We start from the raw sequence: 13294 nt of genomic DNA, 5'->3' as shown, positions 1-13294 counted from the left end.
ATTGCTGTGGGAAATGCCTAAAGGGGCTTAGGCAGGAAAGAGCCACGATCTATTTTAATCACACTCCGGTGCATCTGAGTCCAGAATGGGCTGTCAGGAAACCAAAGTAGAAGCAGGGATACCAGTAAGGAGCCTGCTTCAGCAGACCAGGCGGAGATGATAAAATACTGAAGTGGAATTAGAGCCTGATCCTCAAAGGGAATGACCTATCAGGGCGATAGGGTGTTTCAGCATCTAGCAGAGCACCTGGGAAGTAATAGCTACTCAGTAAATGTTAGCTCTGTACACTTCCTTCCTTCTCTGGTGGCCCAAAACCTGGGAATAAGGGTTTGGTCTAAGTCTTTCAGAAAAATGGGTCATTCTATGAAAAATAGGTCAGATAATATCATTAAAGTGCATGTTTAAGTTTTGTTAGAGTCTGTGATAGGAAACGTGTGTGTGTGGGGGGGTGCTTGAGATGTGTACATCCCTATTTTTGTTGAGCCACATGAAATAGATAAAATGTTTCTACTGATTCAGGTTTATCAAGATCACCGGCCTTATTGTTGTTCTGAAAATGCATTTAATTTATTTAGTTGTCCTCATTAAAAGTATAAATATATCAAAAAGGTTTTTAAAGAATTATCCTTAGGTATATAGACAAAACAAAACAAAACAAAACAAAACCAACAACAACAAAGCAAAAACTAGTCTTTATGTGCTCTTGATCTTTCTGGCATTGAATGGGAATAGAGATGTAAAAAACACCAACGTTGGAAATTTGTCCGATAGTGATAATTTATCAGCTTGGGGAGGGGATAAATCACCTAGCATCCCGTATGGGACCACATAGGCCCATGAAGTTGAGAAAAGGTATGATAAAATGGTATAATAAAGGTATGATAAAAGGTATGATAAAATTCTGACCAACCCAGAACCTGGGTGTTAAGTGAAATAATGTAGACAGTTGGAGGGTTAAAGATCTTACATTTATTTGACTTTATGTACTTTGAAAGACAGGGGTAATTAATCAATAATTAGTAACTCTCTATATATACAATAGCAAAAGCATAAAAATGACCATTGTTCTTGGCCTCCAAAGGCTCTGGAGGAGAATCTTTCCTTGCCTCTTTTGGTTTCTGACTTGCACTCCTTGGCTTGTAGCACAATCCAGGCAATCCCTCATTCTCTCTCTCTCTCTTCTGATGCTTTCTGCTCTGTGAGTGTGTCTTCTCCTCTTCTCTCTCTCATAAGGACACTTGTCTTTGGATTTAGGCCCACCAGAATAATCTCGAATGATCTTATTTCAGTTTCCTTAACTTAACCATGTCTGCAAAGGCCCAGGTTACAATAAATCATATTCATAGGTTCTGGGTGTCAGGACATGAACGTGTCTTTTGGGGGTCAATATTTAACCCATTACAATGGTGGACTCTGTCTTTTTATTTATTTTTATTTTTTATTTTTTTTTTACTCTGTCTTTTTAAAAAGACTTTAGGGGGATCAGCAACATAATTTGCCTACATACAATATGCAAGTTGATACATTGCCCTAGGATTATTTCCCAATTGATTCCAGTATGTAAATCTTGTCTTTTTAACTAAATTTTAAGTTTTATGTCCACTGCAGGGCTTTTTATTTCTTAAGCTTTGGATTATGTACACATTTTCATATTAACAACAATGCTGCAATGAGTATCACAGGCCTTAGCTTATATCTACTAAGATAGCAATACAGAAATCCAGAAATGCTCAGTTAAAGGGTATAGGAAGTTTACATTAAGATATGTATTGTCAAGTTGCCCTCCAAAGAGGTTACACCAATTTTCTGTCCTAAAACATGTGTGTGAGAACATCTGTTTCCTTTGAACTTGCAGAAAACCATTTCTTATCAGGCCTTTTGATCTTTGCCAAAATCACTTATTAAAAATTCTTATTTTAAGGATCATTTATTTAATTATAGCTACAGTCAAATATCTTTAAAAATGTCTGTTACCCATTTCTTCTATGAAATATCTATTTATGTACTTGCTCATTTTTCTATTGGAGTTTTGGTCTTTTTATAAGTAGACTTTGGAAGAAAACTTATTTATTTTCTATTTCATAGAAATTAGGAACTTGTTATATATGTTGCAAATATTTGCTTTCAGTTTGCTATCTGTCTTATTATTTTGTTTATATTTTTCATGTTGCATTTGAAAATATTTATATGTAGTTAAATTTATTAATCGTTTTCTTTGATGATTTCTAACATTTTGATTTTATTCACTCCAAGATATCTTATTCTTATTGTCTTACATGATTATTAAAAAAAAAAAACTTTAGTTTCCAATTTCTGGTTTTTAAAATATCAATGTATTTATTTATTTTTAATATCAGTGTATTTAAACAAACAAAAAAAACAAAGAACAGTTCACCTATGTCTTCCCCCCCACCCCCGCCTTGCCTCTGGCAATCACCAATTTGTTCTCTGTATCTATGAGCTCGTTTTGTTCTGTTTTACATATAAGGGAGAAAGATTATGCAGTATTTCTTCTTCTCTGACTTTGCCTAGGATAATGCCCTTGAGGTCTATCCATATATTTGCAAATGGCAGGATTTCATTCTCTTTTATGGATAAATAGTATTCTATTGTATATATACCATAATTTTCTTGTCTATTCATTCATTGATAGACACTTAGGTTGTTTTCATACCTTGGCTATTATAAATTATGGTGCAATGGACATGGAGGTACACATTTCTTTTTGAGTTAGTGTTTTAAGTTTCTTCAGATAAATTCCCAGAAGGGGGATTTCTGGATCATATGTTAGTTCTATTTTTAATTTTTTGAGGAACCTCTATACTGTTTTCCATAGCAGCTGCACCATTTTACATTCCTAACACTGCACAGGTGTTCCCTTTTCTCTACATCTTTGCCAACACTTGCTATCTCTTGTCTTTTTGATACTAGCAATCCTCATAGGTGTGACATAATATCTCATTGTGGTTTTGATTTGCATTTCTCTGATGATTAAAGATATAGAGAGTTTTTTCAAGTGTCTGTTGGCTATCTGTGTATTTTCTTTGGAAAAATGTCTATTCAGATTTTTAGACCATTTTTAATTGGATTGTTTGATTTTATTTTCTTTTGAGTTGTAGGAGTTCTTTTTATATTTTGGATATTAGCCCCTTATGAGTCATATGATTTGCAGTTATTTTCTCCCATTTCAATAGGTCGCCTTTTCATTTTGTTGATGGTTTTCTTTACTGTGCAGAAGCTTTTTGGTTGTAGTTCCACTTGTTTAATTATGCTTTTTGCTTTGTGCTGCTTTTAAAATTGAATTCCTCAATCTGATCATTAACTAGTACCATTCCATTGTCTTCTGGGTTTGCAAAATTCTGATGAGAAGTCTGTTGTCTTCTTTATTTTTGTTCTTCTCTATATTTTTTCTTCTCTTGCTGCTTTTAAGATTTTTCCTTTTATCGGGAGTTTTCAAAATTTGATTATAATATGGCTTACTGTGGTTTTTTTTGTTATTTTCCTTAAGATTTGCTGAGTTTCTTGCATTTGAGGGTTTCATCAAACTTAGAAAATTTTTGGTCATTATTTCTGGCTTCCTTTCTCCTCATTTTCTGGGGCTTCAGTTATACATGACTCAGATTTCTTTGCATTTTCCCAAAGATCATTCAGTCTCTGTTTACTTTTTCTTTTAGTCCACCCCCCCTTTTTTTAGAGGGTGAAAAAGAGAGAGAGTGCACACAGGTGAACAGTGGGGGAGGGACAGGCGGAGGAGGAGATAGAGAATCTCAAGCATACTCAGCACTGAGTGTGGAGACTGACTTGAGGTTTGATCTCACAATCTTGAGATTGTAACCTGAGCCGAAAGCACAATCTTGAGATTGTAAACTGAACCATCCAGACATTCCTTTCAGTTCTTTTTTTTCTTTTTTTCTCATCTCAATGTTTTATTTTGGATAGGTTGTACTGCTATGACTTCACATTGCCTTGTCTCCTGTATCTAAACTGCCACTAATCCTATCCAGTGAATTTTTTAAAACTTATTTTAGAGCATTTTTAGACTCACAGAAAAATTGCAAAGAGAGTGCAGAGTGTTCCTATATATTTCTCATCTGGTTTCCCTTATTAACTTTTTACATTACTATGGTACATTTGTTACAAATAATGAATCAACGCTGATGCATAACTATTAACTAAAGTCCATACTTTGGGGATCCCTGGGTGGCTCAGCGGTTTCGCTCCTGCCTTTGGCCCAGGGCACGATCCTGGAGTCCCGGGATCGAGTTCCACGTCGGACTCCCAGCATGGAGCCTGCTTCTCCCTCTGCCTGTGTCTCTGCCTCTCTCTCTCTCTCTCTATGTCTATCATAAATAAATAAAAATAAATCTTAAAAAAAAATAAAGTCCATACTTTATTCACATTTCCTTAGTTTTTAACCAAGGTCCATCTGCCCACCTAGGATATCATATAACACGTAGTTATCATGTCTCCCTAGTCTCCTCTGGGTTGTGAGTTTTTCAGACTTTCATTGTTTTTGATGATCTTGACAGTTTTGAGAGGGTGTCTTGTGGGATATGTCAGCTTGGGTTTGATGTTTTTCTCATGGTTAGGCTTAATGTATGCTTTTTATTGCTGTGGTAACAAATTACTCTGAACTTAGTGGCTTAGATAGCACAAATTTATTTCCTATGATTCTGTATGTCAGAAGTCTGACATGAGTCTCACTGGGCCAAAATCAAGGTATCAGCATGGCTGTGACCCTTTCTGGCAGCTCTGTGGATACTCTGTGTCCTTATCTTTTGCAGTTAGAGGCCATCTACAATTTCTTGGCTTGTGATTTCTTCCTCCATCTATAAACCAAGCAGCTCTCTCTGACCCTTCCATCCCTCTGACACTTTTTTTTTCACTGTCACATCTTTCTCTCTCTCTCCCTCTACTTACCACAGAGCCAGTAGAGGGTCTCCACTTCAAGGAGTCATACAATTAGATTGGGTCTAGCCAGATAATTCAGGGTAATCTCTCCATCTCAAAGTCTGTATCCTTAATCTCATCTGTAAAGTCCCTTTTGCCATAGGTAACATATTCACAAGTTCTGGGTTTTGGAAGGTGAACATTTTGGGGGCCATTATTTTGCTTGCCACAATGCGGCAGGCAAAAGAAGGAAGATCACAGGGGTAAAGTGCAATTCTCATCACATCATATATTAAGGATATATGCTAACAACATGACTTATGGCCAATGATGATAATTTTGATCACCAAGGAACCCCAGTTTCTCCTGTTGGAGAATGGATTTGGATGCCAAGATCTGGGTGTAGGTTCATCTAGTTAAACTTTCTTTTCAGATGGTGTACTTTTTATCTTAGAAATTTCACTATTTGGTTCTTTTTGATATCTTCCATGTATTTCCTCATTAGGTTCATATTTTCGTTCAAGTATATGTTCACAATTATAATAGCTTAAAAAATCCTTGTCTGCTTAGTTTTGTCATCTGTGGCTTTTATTCATGCCTGTTCCTATTGCTCGATTCCTTCCCCGGTCCCCACCTTGATTATGGGTCACATTTTCTTACTTCTTGGCATGTTTAGAGATTTTTTATTAGATTTTAGACACTGTGTATTTTATGTCATTGAATGTCTGGACTTTGTTTGCTTTTTGTCTTACCTTAATGAGATTTTGGCCTTGAGCAAGTAGTTTTAGTTGAGTATCAGTTTTATCCCTCTAAGGCCTGTTTTTAAGCCTTGCTAAGACATACAGAAAGTAGCTTTTACTTGAATGATTGGTCAGTCCTACCTGAGAGGCATAAACTTGTTGGATGATCAGTAAGTCCTCTTCATTCTGCCTGTTGGGGAATGAATGTTCAATTCCAAGGTCTGTGTGAGCCCTGGGAATATTTAGTTTGCCAGCCATTCTTTGTCTAGCATTTTGGAATACTGGTTCCTGCATGTCTATTCAGTACTCAGCAAACACTAAAGCGGACCTACAAATTTCTGGACCCCTTTACCTCTTTTTGAGAGCTCTGCCTCACAAGTCCCAACCCCTCCCCAACAACCTATCATATTTGTTTCCTGACTTCCTTTCCTGGTTCTGTTTGGGTCTGCTCATCACTGCAACCACAGTGTGGAAGTTGCCTCTCAAAGACAGCACAGTGCTGGCTTATTTATTTCATTTTCACAAGGATTCTAGTCAATGCCTGAAAACAGCTGTTTCATGTTTTCATCTAGGTTTCTAGTTGCTTACTGCAGGAGGTCAAGTATAGTCCTTGTTACCTTTTCATTGCCAAATTGTCCTTTCAGCTGTTGAAAAAGTATTTATTTATTTATTTATTTATTTATTTATTTATTTATTTATTTTAGAGAGAGAGAGAGGACAATCAGGGGAGAGGCAGAGGAAAAGGAGAAGCAGGCTCTCTGCTGAGCAGGGAGTCTGATGTGGGCTGGATCACAGAACCTCAGGATCATGACCAGGGCCAAAGGCAGATGCTTAACTGACTGAGCTACCTTGGTGCCCCCTATTGTGATGATAATCTTGATAGAGATCCTCAGGTATCTTCCTTCATATATTGTGATGGACATTGGGGTACCTTTCAAATTTGGAAAATCACGTTCCTCAAAATGTCCTGAGGGATTTTCTTATGCTTTTGCTAATTCTGCTAATTCTAGATAATTTACTATTATCTAGAATTTCTACTAGATATTGGATATCTTGGATTGAGCATTTATTTTTCATGTTTTTCCTATTTTCCACTTCTCTGTTATTTTATTATACTTCATGTGAGATTTATTTGACTTTATCTTCCAATTATTCTATAGAATTTTAAACATTCTGTCTTATTTTTAATTTCTAGGAACTTTTTCTTGTTCTTCAATGGTTCCCTTTATACCATTTTGTTCCTATTTTATAGGTGCAATATCTTTTCTCATATCTCCAATGATGTTAATGAAAGTTGTTTAATTTTTTTAGTTTTCTTATCTGCATCATTTTCGTTGCAGGAATTCTTTATTGTTTGTCTTCATTGTGCTTATCTTAAGGCATTCACTCTTAAGATTAAGGCACCAAAAAGCCAATCTGACCAGAAGCTCTTTGGACACGAGCTTATTCACTGGTGGTCTTCACTGAGGCAAACTGTGAGGACCCAGTTAGTTTTCTACTGAGACTCTCCAAATATCACTGTTGGCTAGTATCTCCTCTGGGGTAGCATCCTCAGAAAGTAGTCTCCAATCTAAGAATTTTTCTCTGGATGTTGGTGTTCTGAGTCTGAGCAGTGGAAGGTGGCTGGAGATTTCACTGTTCGGTATAAAGACTACCTCAATCCACTTACTTTGGAAGGAACTTCACCTCTGCCCATTTCAGTGTTTTTGGGGAAAAGAGAAGCCAACGAACTGCTTGGAACTAGATAAAGGTAGAGAACCAGATGGATCTAACTGTTCTTTAGATAGACTTTTAATTTAATCCTATGCCTCTGTCTAGTTTTTCCTATTCCTGTGTCCTTTCTGGGTCTCGTGTGGAAAATTTGCCCACTTCTCATAGATATCCCTCCAACTCCCTTTGCAGGTGTTCAGGTTTGACTTTCTTTCTCCTTGCTCAAGGAGCAGTCTTTGCTCCTTGATCTTTGTTATTCCTTTTTCCACATCTGTTTCCATATATTGTGGGTACGCATATCACTTACCTTCCCAATGATGGATATACATTTCTGTTACCCATTCTTCCTGAAATTTCTTGGCGAATTTTGACAGAAGGTGGTTGGGTGGGCACGTGTTTACTCTGCTATTCTGTACTCAAGAATCTCTCACATTTTTCTAGCAGAAAACATGACTCACCATATTCTGGATTCTTAGTATTCCTTTATTTTTGTTTAATTAAAGCCTAAACTTGGAGATAAATTGAATTTTAATCTAATTTGGGCTTTATATTGATTGACAGGAAGAAATAAAATGTATAGCAAAAGGGTCATAGGCACACACCATCAAACATCTGGATAAAATACTTGGTTAGTGCACAGGTGTTTTGCCTACATGATCACAAGCAAAATATCTAGACAATAGGTTTTAGTTTCCACCAGCTGTTTGGTATCATGGAATAGACACAGACTTGTAATCAAAGTCACTTGTGAGAGGAATGCTGCGTCGACAAGTAAGTTGAGACTACTCTTTCGCACATCCTGAACATGGCCATGAACAGGTTCACCACCATCATTGTATCAGCTGCCCACTGCTACATGCCCTAAGAGGATCCAAGAAATTCACATCTACAGACACTGATCTGGTGAGTAGAACTTCTCTCTTTCATTCCTAAGGAATCAGTTAAAGTACCACAGGGAAATAGTTTTCAATCTATATAGTTTTAGAGGCTAAAGATCTGCCTTAGAGAGCTTAGTAAACACACATATTTCTTCCACATGTTGCATCAGGAGCCTTTCTCCCCACCCCCATCTCCAATTTTTAATGGAAAAAGCTCGTTCCTGACTCTACCACTACATTTAATGTATAATTCAACAAAATTTCTTTGGCTTAAATACAGAACTACCTTGGACTATAGGACCAGATGAGTTTATTAGATGGGTGTTCTCTGTGGGATGAGAGGACATTTTAAAGTCTGAAATCTTCTGGCAAGGCTTTTTAAAGCTATTAATTACACACACACAAACACACACACACATATTTGTAATTACTCTATTTTAAACCTATTCTTTAAGGTCAGCTCAAATCCTACTACCTCGGAGAAGTCTTCTGAGCTTTTCCTTTGGTAGTCCTGGCTATGCTTTGTTGTTTACTATCTAGAATAGTTCATTTTTGTGCTGCTGATATATCATGTTGATATAATGAACCTCTATCTTCTGGTGAATAATTCTTCAGAATAAATACAGAGAAAACTAGACTAAGCTACCCACTTTTTCCAAGACTACTGAACTAGTGTCATGGACTTACAAGTAATATTGAGTAGAAATGTGTTTTCTTAAGATGCAGTTAGCAGGCCGGTCTCCATTATCTGTTTGCTTCCTTCCTATGAGTATGTCCAGCTTGTCCAGGGGGAAGAAGCCATGTTGGTTCTTTAAGATGGTGTTGAAAAACTCATCGGCATAAAGCAGAGAACCCTTAATGGGAGTAGGGCTCATGCCGATAGGAGAACAGCATGCTTTATTCCCACATTTTTACACTTTAGGATAAAGTCTTCCTTTCCATTTAGGTAGGAGAGATATACAGAAAGGGCTAAGATGGGCCATTCCCGCAGGGATAGGAGGTAGATCTTCAAGGGAACCGAAATGCCTGCCTGCTTAAAAGTGTCTCCATCGTGGATCTATTGGGTGCCTTTGGATTAAAGCATTTTTGCCAGAAGGTCCTTGAAGTAACATAAACACAGTGAACAGTTGAGAAAAATCTACTTATAATTAATCATCCCAAGTAGCACACACACACACACACACACACACCCCTAACAAAATAGAAATCAAAGTGATTTTATTCTATTTTTTAAAAGATTTTATTTATTTATTCATGAAAGAAAGACAGAGGTAGACACATAGACAGAGGGAGAAGCAGGCTCCTTGAGGGGAGACTGATGCAGGACTCTATCCCAGGACCCCGGGGATCACATCCTGAGTCAAAGGCAGATGCTCAACCACTGAGCCACCCAGGCGTCCCTCAAAGTGATTTTAATTTTTCTCTTTAATCTGCTTGCTCTGTATTTCCAGATTTTCATTTTAAAATTATATTTTTCTCAATACAAAATTAAATTAAAAAAATTAGTAACCCACTTGTCCTCAATCTGAGCAGTATTAACAACTTTGTATATTTTATATATATATACCTTTATTCTTTTCAATTCAAACACTTTTTTGGGAAAAGGGGGTCCCTGTTGTCTTTGCAAAAATAAGATCATAATATGAACATTTCTTTGCATCTTCATTTTCATTCTTTGAAATACACCCTGGTCTCCTCTCTAAATCATCCGGAAGTCTTAATGTGTTCTTTTTTATTTGTGCTTAACATCCCATAGAATAGATCAACCACGGTTTGTTCAATCATTTAGTCACCGATAGACATTCAAATGCTTCCCAATTTTGTAACTACTGATATTCTATTATAGTCATCTAATACTTATATTAGAAAATATTATGTAAACCACAAAAAGAGAGATAACTAATATAGAGTCAAGAAATACACTGAGCCTGTTTGCTGAACAAACAGGTAAATAAATATATTAAAATATTACCGGGACTCCTGGGTGGCTCAGAGGTTGGGCCGCTGCCTTTGGCTCAGGTCATGATCCTGGGGTTCCCGGATCGAGTCCTGCGTTGGGCTCCCTGCTTGGAGCCTGCTTCTCCCTCTGCCTGTATCTCTGCCTCTCTCTCTAGGTCTCTCATAAATAAATAAAATCTTAAAAAAAAAATATTACCCGGGAGTAGAGCCACCAATCACCTCTGTCTTGAAATAATCATTTCATTGTGAGCCGTCTCCCAATGTCACCTGCAAATGCCTTGAGGTCAAGAACCAGGCCTCTTTCCTCCTTGTCCCTTCCAAATAGAGGAACACAGCCTTGCAGAGGGCAGGCAGTCCCAGACCCACACAATCCAATATGCTCTAACGATGTCTTTGGAAAACAGCTGTTAAGATTTCAGAATAAAAATTTCCCATGTGTACGGTGTCGTAAAACTGGATTCCCAGGCTAGCCCACAGATTCTTATTTTAACTCATACCGAAGGTAAACTATACGCTTACATTGTTATAGTTTCTTATATTTCTGTGGTAAAATATGTTCTGAATTCCAAAAGAGCATCTGCATGCATAGAACCTTCTACTGTGTGTACGTGTATGTGTGTGCGCATGTGCGCACATGAGAGAGAGAGGTATGAGAGACTCTTTCCTTCAGTCTCCTCAAATGAGATGTTTTCTCTCCCCTTCTGCTGATCTGGTTGTATGTGGAAACTGAGCAAGCAAAGTAGGAAATGTGATGACTAAATATGAAAGTGCCAGAAAGACGAAATGCAAAAAGGACAAATTTAACATAGAAGTTTGAAATTTTTCTTAGAGTTCTCATTCATGTTTGAGATCTAAGAATTTGAATTTGATTGCTAAGAATATAGTAACTGAAATTTGCATATAAGTGAAACGAAAATTTATAATTAGAAAAGACTCTTTAGTTGTTATTCTTTTTCATTTTTTTAAAAAAGATTTTATTTATTTATTCATGACAGACACAGACAGAGAGGGAGAAACATAGGCAGAGGGAGAAGCAGGCTTCCGGTGGGGAGCCTGATGCTAGATGCAATCCCAGGACCCCTGGATCACGACCAGAGCCAAAGGCAGATGCTCAACCACTGAGCCACCCAGGTGCCCCAATTCTTATTTTTTCAAATAGCATATTTAAACCATGATGTGAAGCAAAGTGAAAGGTTATCTAAATATTAATGATCATGGGGTGTATCACTTATTAATAGCCATTTATCTGGATACACATTAATTTATAAGTTTGTTCTTGTATTGTTCATTTGGAGAGTCAATATTTGAACTGTTATGATAAAAATACAAATTTGTTTTAAAAGATCAATGTTTTGATGAAATAAAAGATTAGGAGAAACTACATGTCACTTGTAGGAAAAAAAATATTTTCCATGCAACTTAAAGAGACATAGGTTTAAAAATTCTTAAAAGAATATAGTGTAAGATATAAGCTATGTTAATCAATGCTTTCTTTTTTGAAGTTCTATGGAAAAAACTAGCTAAAACTTACACAAATAGTTTCTATAATCATATATCAAGAAATACTTTTCTGAAATCACCTATAAAATTATTAAAGTTTTACATTAATAAAATAAAAATCTATTTTCAAAATTGTTCACTTTTCAATAGGAAAAAAATTATCCGTAGTTCCATCATCCAAAGACAGCCACTGTTCACGTTTTGATGTGGTTCTGTTTGGTCTCATTTACAAGACATCTTTGGGGGGTGGTCACATCATACATATAAAACTTTATTTTCCTTTCACCCTCAATGTGGTATAAATATTTCCTATCATACTTAACAAGTTAAACATAAGCAAACATACCAACAAAAGGAAAAGTGCGTATGTGGTAAAACATGTATAAGCACTGTAAAAGACAAACGGGTTGGGGGTCATGTTTCTCCAATTTCTCAATGAGGGAAAAAAGTCTGTCCAAACCTCAACTTTTATGTATGGCCTCAACTGCATACGTGAAAACAAGTGGTCATGATTCTTTGGTTCTGCATCACTGAAAAGATGAGAAGTTCCCATCAAGATGGGGTATAAAACAGGGCAAAATGGGAGACAACTGAGCAAGTCAAGTGCAAATGAGCTTATAACGGGGGTACCTCTAAGGTGGCCGGCTCTGCTCTGTGGATGATCCCAACTGCGTCCTGTCGCCTGGTGTCCGTATTTCTTTCTCTCCTTCAATCTTTAATGGTTTTCCACTTACAGTTGGTTATGTTTTCTTTTTTCTCTCCAATTATCTGAAAATGAAGTAAAACTAACAGCCAATTTTTGTGGCTGTTAGTTTTTAAATAAAAAAAACTCTTTGAGGGGCACCTGGGTGGCTCAGTGGTTGAGCATCTGCCTTTGGCTCAGGTCGTGATCCCGGGGTCCTGGAATTGCGTCCCATATCAGGCTCCCCGTTGGGAGCCTGCTTCTCCTTCTGCCTGTCTCTGCCTCTCTCTCTGTGGCTCTCATGAATAAATAAATAAAATCTTAAAAAAAATTTTTTTTAAAGCAGCAGCACCGTTTCCCTAAATGAAATTTTACTCAGAACCTCAATACATAACACAGAAAAAAGTCGACCTTTTTTTGGTTGTCAAGAGAGGAGTGATGCAGAAACCAGGATCCACAGCTTGAGGTTGAGAAAATACGTGATGGGCTGTTTAAGCCAATATTTGCTTTCAAATTACAAAACGTTCAGGGCAAACCATGAAGTTTTACTTATGCTGATTGTTCTGCCAACAAAAATTCAGTTTTGGGGAAACGATTTATTACACATGGAGTTTCTGAAAGAAAAAAAATTGAAAGTTTTTAGAAATCAAAAAACTGAAATAATTTGGAGCCACTGAACTTTGGAATGAACAGTGATTTTGTGGTGACACAATCTCTGAAAAGGATCACTGTTCACTCAAAACAGTCTGAGGAAAATGCTTGGAATCTAGAATTGAGTATTTCTTCTCTTTTTCCTTCTTCTTTAAGGAAAGTGTTTTTAGGGCTAAAAAGAATGAAGTAAAAACCGCATTTCTGGAAGTGAAAATCAGAAAGTTAACAGGAAATAAATATTTTAACTGAGGAATTAAAAAATGAATATTAAAAAGACCAAACTG

This window comes from Canis aureus, chromosome 15, assembly GCF_053574225.1.
Source record: "Canis aureus isolate CA01 chromosome 15, VMU_Caureus_v.1.0, whole genome shotgun sequence".
NCBI classification, from domain to species: domain Eukaryota; kingdom Metazoa; phylum Chordata; class Mammalia; order Carnivora; family Canidae; genus Canis; species Canis aureus.
This window is presented reverse-complemented; position numbering follows the sequence as displayed.